The 15,661-nt window shown below is 36.5% G+C and overlaps 1 non-coding gene across 1 annotated transcript; it reads left to right on the top strand.

The window, feature by feature from the left end:
* The first annotated feature begins 8,340 nt into the window (after positions 1–8,340).
* LOC145606824 (small nucleolar RNA R71) lies at positions 8,341–8,446 on the top strand. The gene has a single exon (XR_014105441.1). It is a non-coding gene; the product is annotated as a small nucleolar RNA R71 (small nucleolar RNA).
* Positions 8,447–15,661: the final 7,215 nt, after the last annotated feature.

The raw sequence follows: 15,661 nt of genomic DNA, 5'->3' as shown, positions 1-15,661 counted from the left end.
TTTCATTTTAATGGTGACAAATACGAAGAACAATTTTATAAAGAAGGATAAATAGAAAAGATAGGAGAAAGGGTTTTTTTGTTTTTTTAAATAAAATAAAGTTCCCAACGGTCTGTGACACATCACCAGTTCACCTACTGTAACCAGTTACAATTTAATGTAACCTAATTAGAGCGGATTAGTACTAAAGGTGGTATTATTTAGAGATAATTAAAAGGTCGACTTGTTTTTAGCGGACGAGCAAAAGGTCGTATTATTTATGACAATTTTTCCATTAAACTATGGCACAGTATTTGACGTGACGGCATCAGAAATTATAGATGGAGATTGTCACGTATGGAAGTCCACTTTCCAGGTAAGGTTACACATTAAGCTTTTTTTATTTTTATTTTATTTTAATGCACAACAAGATTACTCGCTTATCTTTTTACGTAGTATTTTAAATGGTGTGTTGATTTGGTTATATATATGTAAATATGTAATTATATAGACTTAGGGGTTGTTTGGTATCAAATTGATAAAGGTAACGGATTGGAAACAAATTAGGGGGAAAAGGTTAATATATATTGTTACCCTTAATAGCTGTTTGGTATCACTAAGGAAACGTAAACGATTACAACCAATTGGTTTCCTCTTGTTGGTATAGATATCTTGGAAAAGAAACAATTTAATTTCCTTTCTTGTTTTTGTAGAGCAACATAGCTTTGTCTTTTGTGTATATTTCCGCAAGAGTATATCGTGAATGCATGGAACTCCGAACAACCCCTTAGTTTTCTTATGAGTCTGCCAGATAAGATAGAATGCAACAATTTAATGAGACAGTCTAAAGTGACTAATTCTTAAAAAATTTCTGACATAGCAATAGTGGTAGTCTGGTAGAAATTGCAGAGTTTACCCACCAACTAATTAGATCAGCTCCATTACAGGACATTAAGCAGAACAAAATAGAGTCTATTTTTCAGAACTTCAGAAGTACTTTTGTCAAAAAACAATGATGCCATTTATGAAACTGACTGAACTTATTATGTAGTCAGACAAATTTTAGAATATAACTGTAAGACGCTAGTTTAATATCAGAGCTGCTGCTACTATAGTGAGTGGAGCGGTTTGTACTGCATACTGATTCAGTGATGATGATGCGCTTCTATTCTTATGATACTCTCAAGTGAAGCAAAATATGACAATTATCCTGACTCAATGACTGCAGAAGACATTTCAAACTAACAGCCAACACCTTGACAAGCAAATTTGTAATTCAAATATTGATTCATGCCAAGATATTCAATAATAAAAATAGAACATATGATAAGTGGTCAATAATGTTCCGGTAAGTTTATAAAGATGTCATCAGGCATAACATAGAATACATGAAATAATTTACAATCAATCTTTCATACGCATCCTTTCATGTGTATATTTTCACATGACAATCAGTACCATACCGAAAACGGAATACATTCATTCATCAAAAACCAATGGCATAAATAAAAAAACTTTATATTTTCTTATTTGTCAGGACACTGCTAAAAGGAAATGAGCAAGATAGCAAAATGCACAACATGAAACACAAGACTAGGCCATATTAGCACCAGTGAACTTTTTCGACCCTTTTCCCTTATAAACAGTAAATAAACTCCATTAATCCTAATTAATAATACCCTCTAATTTCATATGATAAAAGTTAGTCCTAACGAGTTCAAATACTATGCAAGCCAAATAACACCCCCAAGTTAATAATACCAGTGTTACTCTAGGGTTTCTCCCTTGGGAGGGTTTTTCTAGCCTCTAAATTTTTTCTGTTTTTTTTAAGGTTTTCCTTCACTTTTCTTCCTTTCTCTACTCTTCTATCTCTTTTCTTTCTGGTCTCAATTGTGAATCTTTGTAGGAACTTCCACTGTATTTTTACCGATGGTAAGCCTCAAATTTTTTTACAATGAATAGATCCCATCTTTAGGATGGTGATTATTCTATTAGGTTTCATTTCTTTGTTTGTTATTGAAGATATAGGGTTTCATAATCTTTGGAAGTATCTAAAAGAACATATGAGTATTTTCACTCAAACAACTATGCTTAAGTGGATTTCAAGCCAAATTCGTGTTAACTCACAAAGTGTATTGTTTCGGATGACTTTTTATTAAGGTAATCGTTGATTGAATATGCGATGTAATTAATTCTACGGTGATATGTACTTATATTGGAATTTTAGATTTTTTCGGAATTGTTTTTAAGCCTTTTGGCCATCGTTTATTAATGAAACCCTTTTTCTTCTTGTAAAAAAAACAGGTGTTGATATGTTGATTGACTTAAATTTGAGCCAGGTTAATTTTGGTGAAACAAATTTGTAGTGTGAGTAAAGTTAGAGTCTTAGAACCAATTAGTTATCTGATTTCATTTCGTCAGTTTAATTTACCAGCAAATTTATTCAAGAAGAAAAACTTAATTATCATTGACATAGTTTGAAGAAATCTAGCAACCAACATCAGGATACCCCTAAAAAAGCATATGCCTCTCATGTATCATCTAAGCTTTGTACAGACAAAAAATTAACTAGCAAACTAAAGTGGGATTCTAAGTATTATTTATATGTACAGACTTTAGTTTAAGAAGCATCTATACTAGCAGATCATGAAAATAGAACTCTAATGAAACTAGTCTTTTTATAGCTCTTGATATCAAATCAATTAAAAATTAAGGACACCATGCCCAAAATCTTCACCAGCTGCTACAGAAAAAGAAACAAATTTTGAAGAAACAAATTTGGAAGAGTGGCTTCAGAAATCAAACCTCTGGGCAACATGGTCTAGATTAGTATATTTTATGCATTTATGTATAACTGTCACATAGTTGACAAAGTACAAGCATGTAGTATATCTAAGGGCCTAAGGCTTATTATCTTAATCTTGACTGTATTAAGTGGCTTTAATTTTATCAACCAGCCTATGACTGAACCACAGCAAGTGATTTTTGTAACACACTCCTCCGCCTACAACAACCCCAGCTACTTCACTATTGTAACAGGGTGCTGCCCTAGTGCCCTCCATTCTCAGGTCATATGAAATTCTAGCAACAATTCTACAGATTGGCCTAGTTGGCTCAACATCTCCTGTCTGGTGCTCTTTCCTGGCACATGTTCATATGACAACTACCCATTTATACATAGGCATAAATCCACAAATAGAATAATTTAATTCCCACTTTTTTTTTTTCTTTCTTTCTAAATTATAATCAATAGTAATCTATGTCCTATTTGAGGAGCTGAAGTTTTACCAATATTTGGCCTTAAAATAAAGTGGACTAATTCATTTAATTTTTTGTTTCTTTTTCGTAACTTCATAAATATCACAAAGACTTTGATCAAGGGTTAGATAGGTCGTTAAGCTACTACCCTAATCAAATTAATCATTTATAATACCTAAACTTACACCAAACTAGTTAGTGGCAAGTAAAGGGTCGAACCACTAGGGAAGCACACTAATTCAACATCAATAATCACTAATGCGAGAGTAAAAAGGGGATTGTTTTTTTTTTTGTTTTGTTAAGTAAGAACACTAAAACTACAAATAAGGAAGAAAATGATGATTTAAATCATCGGGAAAAGACGCTAGGGATACGGGGGTGTCAAATATGATTAGAAAGAGAGGAATAATAATGATTATTATGAAACGCATGCCAAAGAACACAAGATTCTACCTAAACAATTCATTCTCATGCAATAGTCTAGGCAAATCAATGAAAGAGGTCTACACTAATAAGGATCATTCTCATGCATCCTATTAGTTACAATCAAATCAAGAGAATAAGAGAGAGAAGCTCTCCTAAAACTAGAGAAAAAGATCTAATAATATCAGGTCCTCCCCTACAAAAACAAGCCTCGATTATAAATAGATACGCGCAAAAACGCTGACAGGGCTCGCTGTGCGCTCGCACATGGTAGGTGTGCGCCCGCGCAACAGAGTGTGCGCCCGCGCCTTTGTGGGTTGGGGCTTGCTGGCTGAGTTGTGCGCCCGCGCGCCTTGGGTGTGAGCCCGCGCAAGGGAGTGTGCGCCCGCACACAACCCGCGCAAATCTCTCTACCTCGATTCTGAAATTTACGTCCTTCTGCGCGGGTTCTGACAAGGCTGTGTGCCCGTACACTACGGTCGCGCTCTTGCGCACATTTTGCTCTCCCTCGCACCTTGCTTCTTTGATTCTACTCTGGTGCTTACTTGTCCTCTTCTTTGCAATCCAAGACTTCAAATACCTAAGCACAAGCACCAAGGGAAGCAATAAGGTAAAGGCAATGGTGAACACACGCAATAAAGGGAAGCATTTAAGCATATACGCGATTTCATCCAAAACACATCGAGACATGTATGAACGCATTATTTGAACAAAACAACTACAAAACACCTCAAGACAAGCTAAAACAAAGCATAAACACTACCCTAAGCGTGACATAAATGTCACTCATCAACTACTTCCTAAGAGTGACATAAATGTCACTCATCATATTTTGTTTTACTATTATATAACAAGAACTAAAAACTTAAAATATAAACATAGAAAATAAGAGAATTTAAAAAAATTAAGAAAATAAGCTAAAAACTATTAAAAACTATTGAAATACATAAAATAAAGATCAAATAAGGAAAAAAAGAAAAAGAGAGAAGCGTAAAACTAGGGAAATTATTAGAAACTAAACCGGAAAATAAGCATAAAAGTACCCTAAAAGTGACATAAAAGTCACTTATCAAACTCCCCCAAGCTAAACTTTTGCTCGTCTTCGAGCAAATTAGCACGAAACACGAGAGAAAGGGAGAATGATTTATTCAAGCAAGAAAAACTAAAAAGAGAAAGAATATACACTAACGCACTTTCGTAGGAATCACGGTCAATTTTAGCAACTAAAGACAAGCCCTTTAAACCCTTAGATCGCCCCAGAGGACGAGTGTGCTCTCGTGGGGGTTTTCTAAGAGCTTAACCCACAACTCTAGACAAAAACCAAGGCAAAACAATAAAAAGAAAAGCAAACACAAAAAAACAAACATAACCATGACCAACATAACATAGCTAGGTTTAGGAAAACCAATCAAGCTCAAAGGCGGAAAATACTCCATTTGGACTCAAAAAGAAGAGACATGCACCAAATAATACTCACCTTTCTCAATACAATGAGGGAAAACACGTTCTAAGATGCTCATGGTTGAAAGAGACAAACCTAAGTTAAGCATAGAGAACTAGAGAATTCATTCTCCGCCCTAGCCCCATGTAAGACGGTCCACGTTCTCTCCACTAGCTTCAAATCACCCCCTAGTTAGCTCCTCATGATTCCACGAAGGAACCGGAAAAATATTCAATTTGTGGAATTAGTGGGTCATCCCGACATCTCAACTATGCATACTCTCTCCATAGGGTTGAAATATATCTCCCTCCACCGGAATTTGATCTCACCCCTCTAAAGTCTAAGGGTCTTAACTAGGGTTGTAACGTAAGGCAAAGGGTTAAGGCGGGGTAAAAATTTGAAAATTTTGGTGATATTTCCTAAGTGAAGCAAAAGGGTGATCAAACCTCAAAAACAAACTCAAGAAATCACCAAACATCAAACAAAAATACCAATAATGCCATCTCCCCCAAGCTTACTCAATACCAACATTCCATAAAAAAGAAAACGAAGTATCGCTCCCCCCAAGCTTGAACGAAGTATTGTCCTCAATGCTTAACTTAGGGAAGAAAACAAAACCTAACTTTTTTTTTTGAAACTTTTATTTGATGTCCTTGTCTTTTTTAACTAAGGACGGCTTTTTCTGGGATGCATTTTCTATATTACACACAATATATACAATTTACTTTCTTGCTTGGTACAAAGAGCATAATACTTTCTCATTTTCATTACAACACAAAACAAACTCTCAAACCGAAATGCTTCACAAACTAACGGTTAGGGAAATAAAAGGTCATAAGGCTTGTAATGTGGCTCATAATCAAGAAAGGGAATAGGCTCAAAGGGTTGGCAAGAGGAGCAAATGCAAAATAAAAACAAAATATGTAACAAAACAAAAAGAAGATAAAGAAAAATGAGAAAAGGGTGCCCTTTTCCTCCCCTAGAGCTGCTTGGTCACGATCTTGGGAGTTAGAGGACAACAGAAGGATTAAGATACGCATAGTCAAGGATCTTAAACGCCGCTCAACTAAATTGATGGAGGCTTGAACAATTTAAACCTCACAAGGGATGGGAAGTAAGCAAACACTAACTAAAGAGCTTCATATCCACTATAGAGGGCAAAACCATCTTACCACTACCCCGTGAACTAAGGGTTCAAATGTCCTCAATAGTTCTTAACCTTGCTACCTTAGCTTAAAATTTGTCTATCTCAACCAGAAGCACTCTCAAACCGTGTAGGCCATCATCAATTAGGAAGAAAAACATTCTATGGCACATTATTAAAGCAATCAATTCCAAATGCATGAGCGAATCCCAAAACAAATTTATTTCATCTTGCCATAGTCATGTTTGCCACAAAAAAAGGAAAACAAAACAAAAGAAAGAGGAAGAAATAAAAAATGTTCACAAACGAGGCATATAATCCAAATAAGTCCTAATCGTCAAATAATTGATCGTTCGATAACAACAACGATCCCAGGTTCCATAGAACCAATGCAAACAACCTCGAACCATTCAATTTCTTCCAAAACTAGTCCTAAACTAAGCACTCAAAGAAAGAGTAAAAGAGTAAAAATAAGAAAGGTCTCACTGGAAGGTTGGCTTAAAAGAATTAAGGAGCATAAAATAGAGTTCACCAAATGTCACTCCGCTCAAAACTTCCAAAAAGCAACCTACAAGGCAAGATAAGAAACAAAAGAAAACATTAAAAGAGACAAAGAAATAAAACAAAAAGAAAAAAAAGTAGGGGGAGAAAAAGGGTTAGAAATCCTCCGGGTTGCCTCCCGGGAAGCGCTTGTTTATGGTCTCTAGCTTGACCCTTCACCTCATTCAAGGTGGATTAAAGAACATCACCCTCATCAACTTGAGAATTGAATCATAGATGCCCCCAAGCTTGAGAACTAGCACTCCTTGAGGTCTCACATCACCACAAGGAAAAGGAGGGAATGAATCAAGAGCCAATGGTGGCTCATCTTTTCTCTTTCTCTTCTTCTTGTTGATTCTTCTTCTTTTTTCATTCTTCTTTCTTTTCCTTCTAAAAGGGGGATCGAGCTTGGAATCCTCAATATTAAGAAGGGCAACCTCACCTTCCTCATGAGAGCCTTCAAACCAAGAGGGAACTTCAAGGAAGTCACCTTCCTCAAGATAGCCTTCAAACCAAGCGGGAACTTCAAGGAAGTCATCATGCCTCATTGTCACCTTATCATCACGTGGAGGTAAGCTCTCATTAGCAATCACATCATCGACCACATCAACTCCACATACGCTCACCGCCATAGGGATCTTCAAAACGACATTCTCAACTAGCCTACAAGGAAAGGGAACCGGGCCTTCAAACTTGTTTGGTTCACTAAAATCAAATGGCTCCTCATTTTGTTCTTGAACCTTCTTCTCAACCACATCATCTACAACCTTTTCATCCTTGCAAGTTTCGGGTTGATAAGTATGTGAATGGTTAGTAGATGATTGTAAGGGGAGTTTTGTGGTTAAATGGAGAGAAGAAGTTTTGGCTAGTTGGGAATCAACAACTTCATTGTAAGATTTGATTTCTTGGAATTTTTGAGTGATAATTTGACGTTGTTGAAGAATTTGGTTTTGTGTGTGGTCAGGTGGGGATTTTTCTTCATACGCTTGAGGACATAGGTCATGATTTAGATCTTGAGAGTTCTCTACTTGGTTGGAAAGGTAGGAAAAGTTTTAGGTTGGTGGATTGAAGAGAGGTCCATCTTGGGGGTAGGAGTTTTCTTGCCTTAGAGGTTGTTGAAGTTGTTGGGATTGAGCTTGGGTTACAAACTCTTTTTCCCTCAAAGTCAAAACTTCACCATGATTGAGATTGAACTCTCTACAATAGGATGCATCATGATCCGTCCCACCACAACGAGCACATGAGAAATCAATGATTTGTGAAGGTTTTGAACACAAACCAACACTTGAGTTCAACTTGGAAAGACCTTCATTCAAGAGCTCAACTATGTGCTTAAGTTGGCCGACTTTCTCTAACTCATAAAGATCTCCTTGCTTCCCTTGGGACCTTCTTTGGCCTCCCCAAGAATAGCTAGTAGCCACTTCTTCAATTGTAGATTCAACTTGGCTTTGAGGGATCTTAATCAATTGGCCACCGGCACCCGCATCTAAATTGGTCCTTGACATTGGCTCCAAGCCATCATAGAAGAGTCTCATGAGCAAATTACGGTTGATCGAATTCATGATGAGGACATGCTCTAATCAAATCCTTAACCTTTCCCATGCTTCCCCAAGAGTTTCATCCGGTTCCTGCTCAAAGGAAGCTATCTTCCTCCTCATTTTTGCGGTTTGCTCATCGGAAATGAACCTCTTGAGAAAGACCTTCGCAACTTCCTTCCATGTGGTGAGAGAGTTGGGCTTCCAAAGCTTGAGCCATTTCTTTGCTCTTCCGGTGAGAGATTGCCAAAAGAGATGCATACGAATGTAATCTTGGCTCACTTCATTTGTTTGCATCATTGCACACAACTCAAGGAATCGGTCCAAATGCTCAATGGGGTCTTCACTTACGCCTCTGGAAAATTGCTCAATTTGCACCATCCTAGCATATTGTGGATGGATTGTGAAATTAGTCTCGGTGGTCGGGAGAAGTATACCACTCGTGAGCTCATAGATTTCCGGGTTTCCAAACTCCCTAAAAAGAAGGTCATCCTCTTGTCTTGCCATATCTCTCTTTGAATACAACAAAGCTAAGCACACGATTAGCAATGACAAGTAGGATTAAACAAGCAAAATAAAAGAAAGGAAAGCAAATAAAATGACTCTAACAATAGCAAAAATAAATGTTAAACAAGCCGCTTCCCCGGCAACGGCGCCAAAATTTGATCGCGGGTAAGAGTAGGTCGTTGGTCTACTAACCCTAACCAAATTAGAAATTTATAATACCTAAACTTACACCAAACTAGTTAGTGGCAAGTAAAGGGTCGAACCACTAGGGAAGCACACTAATTCAACATCAATAATCACTAATGCGAGAGTAAAAAGGGGATTGTTTTTTTTTTGTTTTGTTGAGTAAGAACACTAAAACTACAAATAAGCAAGAAAATGATGATTTAAATCATCGGGAAAAGACGCTAGGGATACGGGGGTGTCAAATATGATTAGAAAGAGAGGAATAATAATGATTATTATGAAACGCATGCCAAAGAACACAAGATTCTACCTAAACAATTCATTCTCATGCAATAGTCTAGGCAAATCAATGAAAGAGGTCTACACTAATAAGGATCATTCTCATGCATCCTATTAGTTACAATCAAATCAAGAGAATAAGAGAGAGAAGCTCTCCTAAAACTAGAGAAAAAGATCTAATAATATCCGGTCCTCCCCTACAAAAACAAGCCTCGAATATAAATAGATACGCGCAAAAACGTTGAAACAGGGCTCGCTGTGCGCCCGCACACGGTAGGTGTGCGCCCGGGCAAGGTAACTGTGCGCCCGCGCAAGGCGGCTGCGCGCCCGCGCCTATGTGGGTTGGGGCTTGTTGGTTGAGTTGTGCGCCCGCGCGCCTTGGGTGTGCGCCCGCGCAAGGGAGTATGCGCCCGCGCACAGGTCGCTCACAACCCGCGCAAATCTCTTTGCCTCGATTCTGAAGTTTCTAACAGGCTGCGCGCCCGCGCACTACGGCCGCGCTCTCGCGCACATTTTGCGCTCCCTCGCACCTTGCTTCTTTGATTCTACTCTCGTGCTTACTTGTCCTGTTCTTTGCAATCCAAGACTTCAAATACCTAAGCACAAGCACCAAGGGAAGCAATAAGGTAAAGGCAACAGTGAAAACACGCGATAAAGGGAAGCATTTAAGCATGTACGCGATTTCATCCAAAACATATCGAGACATGTATGAACACATTATTTGAACAAAACAACTACAAAACACCTGAAGACAAGCTAAAACAAAGCATAAACACTACCCTAAGCGTGACATAAATGTCACTCATCAACTACTTCCTAAGAGTGACATAAATGTCACTCATCATATTTTGTTTTACTATTATATAACAAGAACTAAAAACTTAAAATATAAACATAGAAAATAAGGGAATTTAAATAAATTAAGAAAATAAGCTAAAAACTATTAAAAACTATTGAAATACTTCCTCCGTTCTTTTATTATTGCACCATAAGGGTTTGGCACAAATTTATTGATAGTGGAAAAAAGGATGAGAGAGAAAGGTAGAAATACCAAGTTGCCCATGTGGTTGTATCCACAAAATAAAAGTAAGGGTTGAAAAGTAAGGGTATATTAGGTATTTATAGTGTGAACACATAAATTTCTTTTCCTAAAATGGATATGGTGTAATAAATGTGAAACTTCCTTAAAAGGTAAGTGGTGCAATATTAAAAAAACGGAGGAAGTACATAAAATAAAGATCAAATAAGGAAAAAAAGAAAGAGAGAAATGAAGCGTAAAACTAAAGAAATTATTAGAAACTAAACCAGAAAATAAGCATAAAAGTACCCTAAAAGTGACATAAAAGTCACTTATTAGAAAACTATATTTCTTTGGTCCTTCACTTCTACGAGATGAATCTCCACTCAATCTTGAAAATAAATGAAGATGTATGGGGGGAAGAAGTTGGGGTGGCCAATGGTTTATCCAATGCACAGTTAACTTCATTTTCATCCTCAAAATATGGAAGAAAATTATAAGCTGCTTCTTCTTCTTCTTCTTGAGGTGTCACATAAAACTCTTTGTTGGTGAACAATTTGACGAGTAAACTGCACATGTAGCTGTTATGCTCAAAATCCATTTGTCATCTTCTTCTTTTTCAACTGGATCTTGTCATGTTGAAAATGATTCTATTCTTCCTTTAAGTTACCCTATTATGGTGTGGTGTTCTAGGACATTAAGCAGCCGGTGAATTCCTTAGTCTTCATAATATGTGTTGAATTCATTAATTGTGAATTCACCACCTGTCTCCTCAATGCTTTTATTTCATAATCTCTTTCTTTCTCTATTAAGCTTTGCATTTATTCTAAATTAACTTTTGTAAATATCATCCCATGTTTTTTTGCTATAATCATTAATAAAAAGCATGAAATGTGAATTGTTACCGATTGACGGGGGTTTGATAGGTCCACATAAATCTGAATGCCCTAACTCAAGTGGTTTTTTTGCTTTTGAATTGGTTTGTTTTGGAAAAAGCTTCCTTAAATGTTTGCTTCTCAAAGTTGATTTGGATGATCAACACAGGGTAATGTTAGTACCATTTCTTGTATCCTAGCCCTTTAGTCCTTAAAAATTGAGGTGACAAAATCTCATATGCTACTTCCAAGTTCAAAGAAAGATCTTCAAACTATCTTCAAACATACCGATCTAATTGTTTGTACGTTTATCAAGAATATTCTAATCTTTGTCATGGAGACTATGGTTGTAAGCTTAGTGTATCTATCAAATTATTGACGTAGCCACAACTTTTGTCCCTTCATTATTAGTTTACATCTGTTAATCTCTAAGACCCACACTTAATCTCTAAGACCCACACTTAAGATATTACTTCTTAAGTTAGAAAAATAGTAGACATGTAGAATTAATTTATGACTTTAATATTTTAATTCAATCATGATCATACCTTACAACTCAATCTTTACTTTTGAGCTATCACCAAAAGTTACATTACCCGTCATACTCGTGTCCACATCAACAAATTTGGTTTTATCTCTTGTCATATGGTTATTGCTCTATTATCATGAAACCTAGTACAACTTTTATCTCTCTTGTCATCATTTTTGAGAGTGAATCGCATGGTTGAATCTTTTACATATTCTTTATCTTCAATAAGAATAGTTCCTTTCTGCATCGTTTTGAGTTACATTTCCATGCAAATTGGCCATATCTATTACAATCTATAGTTTTGTTTGTGGAAGCTTCACCTCTATTAAATTTTTTGGTGTTTTGTTCATTTCTCCCTATTCCTTAGCCACGTCCATTGCCGTAAGCACATCATCGTAGACCGCCTCTATTGCGTGATTGAAACTTTTGTAATCACATGTATCATAGTTATCATTGAAAGAGATTTTAGCTTGCAACACTTGTTGCTCATCTTCATTTTTTCCTTTTTTTTTTAAACTATTCTTTGTTCATGGGCATAGACCCATTTGATTCACTAATCATCATGGAATCCAAGTCCTTATTAGCCTCTTTGATAGCAACTACTACATGGTTAAAAAAAAAAATAGGGAAATTCTCAATGGTAACACTGAACTTTCTATTTTTCTAAGTTGTAAACTGCAAAAATACTTATTATCAATGGTAAACTACAATTATTCACTTATGCTTACTGGTAACATTAATGATGGATTAGAATAACTTTAAGCCTAACCCTAGTTAAGTAATTACTAAAAGATTGGTTTAACCTTTTTTAATTATTTTCCCTCCAAAAGTTAACCCCTTACTTCCCTTTTAAACGATTTCCCCAAATTTCCCTATGTAAACCCTAGTTTAACCAATTCCCCTAATTTCCCCCATTTCATGAACCCTAATTTTTGCAAATTTTCTGAGTACAACCATGAAAAATCAGCGCTCATCTTCATATGCGAAACCTATCACCATGGATGATAAAATAGGATGGGTTAAGCACGTGTGTTGCGACAGTGTTCCCCCCCCCCCCCCCCCCCCCAATTTGCTGTAGTGAAGATATCAGAGACCACAAAGAACCCACGAAGATTGTTCTTTAAGTGCATGGATTGCGATTTTTTTGTTTGGTTGAAGGAAGGAGATGTAATTAGGGCTGGGATGAACTGGAGGTTAACAAGGTGTATGCGCTGCTAGTGTTGTTGATAAGGTTGATGAATTGGTGAAATATATCAAATTAGTTGTTAACATGGCTCTAATTATGTATTTTGTTTTGGTATTTGTTGTTTCTAAGTGATGTTAGTGGGAATGGTGTATTAGGGAGAATGGTTTAAGGTGTTCCAAGTTTTCTGTATTAAGAACTAGTTGCAAGTGATGTAATGTGTTTCTTAATGAATAAAAATGTGCAATATTTTGTTACTCAATCCTGTTATGCAGTATTTTGTTCATTGAATACAACAAAAAGTTGTCCTAATTTGGTAATTGATAATAATTGAAAGATGGCAATAATATTAGGACACTGCACAAATTTTATAATGTAACTACTCTTTGTTCAAATTGACAAGTATACATATGCTTTAAATATGTCCCAAAAAACCAGCAAACATATGGTTCAAGTTGTCCATAAACCTAACTACAAAATGCTTCAAATTTGTCCAAAAAACAAGCATACACATGTAAACTAATAGTGTTTACTAATGTTTAAAACCATATGACACAGAAGCCATACATATATCCCAACTAAGGAGCAAGTTGTGATAATGAGACACCTCCCTTGGCTGTTTAATCTGGTTGCCATTCTTGTTGGTTGTGATGAGGATGCCCAATTCGGGTCTGGTTGGCTCAAGGACACCCTTATTTTTTTGCTGTGGTATTTTTTCTTCTTGCTCATGCTTGTTCCTAGACCCAATGCTGTCTTTTCTTTCTAGTAAGAAGAAATAGAAGTCAGGTTTGTAATAGCTAAAGCCATGCTTTTGGAAAGAAATGTAGCTTTGGATACCTCCTGCGTAGAAGCGGACTCCCACATAAGCAGACACATCTCGCTCACCTACAAATCAGACATATAAGGGAACCATTCTCTCGCGCCTCTCCTAGGCCACTTTGGCATGTTTGTGAATTATGCCCATACTATTGGCATGTTTGTGAATTATGCCCATACTATTGGCATTTGTTGCACTTTATCTTTTTCTCTTTGCTTGCTCACCCTCTTCTCTCTTTCTATTTCTTGCTAGTCTTCCAATCCCTCTATTGTTGGCATATGCAAGCTTGTATATTCTGAGTAACACTCACTTATATATTTATGTGGGTCATCATGTGCATGTAAAATTGCTCTCATAGAATGCTTACAAGGCAATCCGCTTAGTTGCCAAGTATTGCACACATAAGTCTTCTCCCAAGGTTAACGGGAAGAACTGACTTCCCATCCAAAATCTCATACTCCCATCACATTTGCAGCTCCTAGACTCTTTAGTTATTACTTGCAGCATTTTCAGCATCTTGGGACAAATATCATCATTTTAACCCTAAGCATTCTCCCTTCTGGTAGCCATTCTCACCATAGTCAATCTCCTAATTCCTGTGTACACAAATTACATAACTATAAGCATTATATATTGTAAGAACCACTGTTAATACTTATTAAGTTTAAGTTAAGTCTCATACCTTCCAGTAAAGTCAATACTGGTCTGCATCTATCAATACCTTCCAGTAAAGTGGCATTGAAGCTTTCAATAAAATTAGACTTGTTGATATCACATTTGATTGTTAGGTTATAGGCATTTTTTTACCAAGTTGACTGGGTCCAACGACAACTATACCAAAGCTAATGGATTGGCTTTTTCCAGTGCTTTCATAGCCTTCTTGAATGTGGACGGGTTGTATGCCCACAAGCCTTCCAAAACAAAGGAAACATCAGCAAGCCACGGAAGTTGGGCTTGAAATTCTTCACCAAGTGTTTACAATTGTATCTTCTCCCCACTTTTGGCCATATTTGTCAATGCTACATCAATTTCCTACTCAAGCATATGCAAATGTTAAGTGTGAGTAAACATAGACACTAATAAGAAAATTTATATAGGGAAAGGAAATGGAAAAGAAACAAAATTTTCACCTTTACATTATTCAAATGCCAAACAAAGCAGTCCAAAATACTATGAATGTAACACCCCCGATTTACTAATTTATAATAAACAATAAATAAAGGAGAAATAGACAACCTTTAAATAAAATTGCGGAAGCATACACCTAAATAGGAGGTATCACCGCCACACTCAACAACTTGTCGAGTGTTAAGGCTTACAAAATCCCAACTGTACAACTCAATAAATCTAGGTGAGCTATTTATACAACTTTACAAACTTGTTATAACAAACTAATCGAATCACTTGAGGTCCTTTAGCTACGACCACTTGATCAACCTGTTTAGACAAACTTGACTGCTCACCATTAAGGACAAATTCCAAAATGGATCGTCGCAGGGCCACCATAAGAAAAAGACATGGCCGCAAACACAAATTGCACAACAAAACAACACACACGTCAGCAAAAGCTGAGTAATCACCACATATCAGAATACAAAGAATAACATAATAATTAGTATTACTAGATCACTTAAACAATGTAGTTCAAAACTACATTACACATATACACCCCAAGGGTTAAAAACTTTATATTATGTCCGACCTCGAATAAAATCAATCCTTCACTCAATCAACTCATACCCAATAAGTGTGCTATGCTCTTTGATCTATACCTAGCCTTAGACATGGGTAATTCAAATAACAAACCAACAAGTATAAAAACTTGAATACTCCCAATAACCAGAAAATACCTTGAACCAAACCACATACGGGTCAATTCCCACTGGAGGGGACCATAGAAAAATAAATAATAAAGATTGCACCTCATTCTTAACTCATGATCATCCG

This window comes from Chenopodium album, chromosome 2 (genome assembly GCF_948465745.1).
Source record: "Chenopodium album chromosome 2, dcCheAlbu1.1, whole genome shotgun sequence".
Taxonomy (NCBI): Eukaryota; Viridiplantae; Streptophyta; class Magnoliopsida; order Caryophyllales; family Amaranthaceae; genus Chenopodium; species Chenopodium album.
Note: the sequence above shows the minus strand (reverse complement) of the source record. Positions and strands in the feature narration are given on the sequence as shown.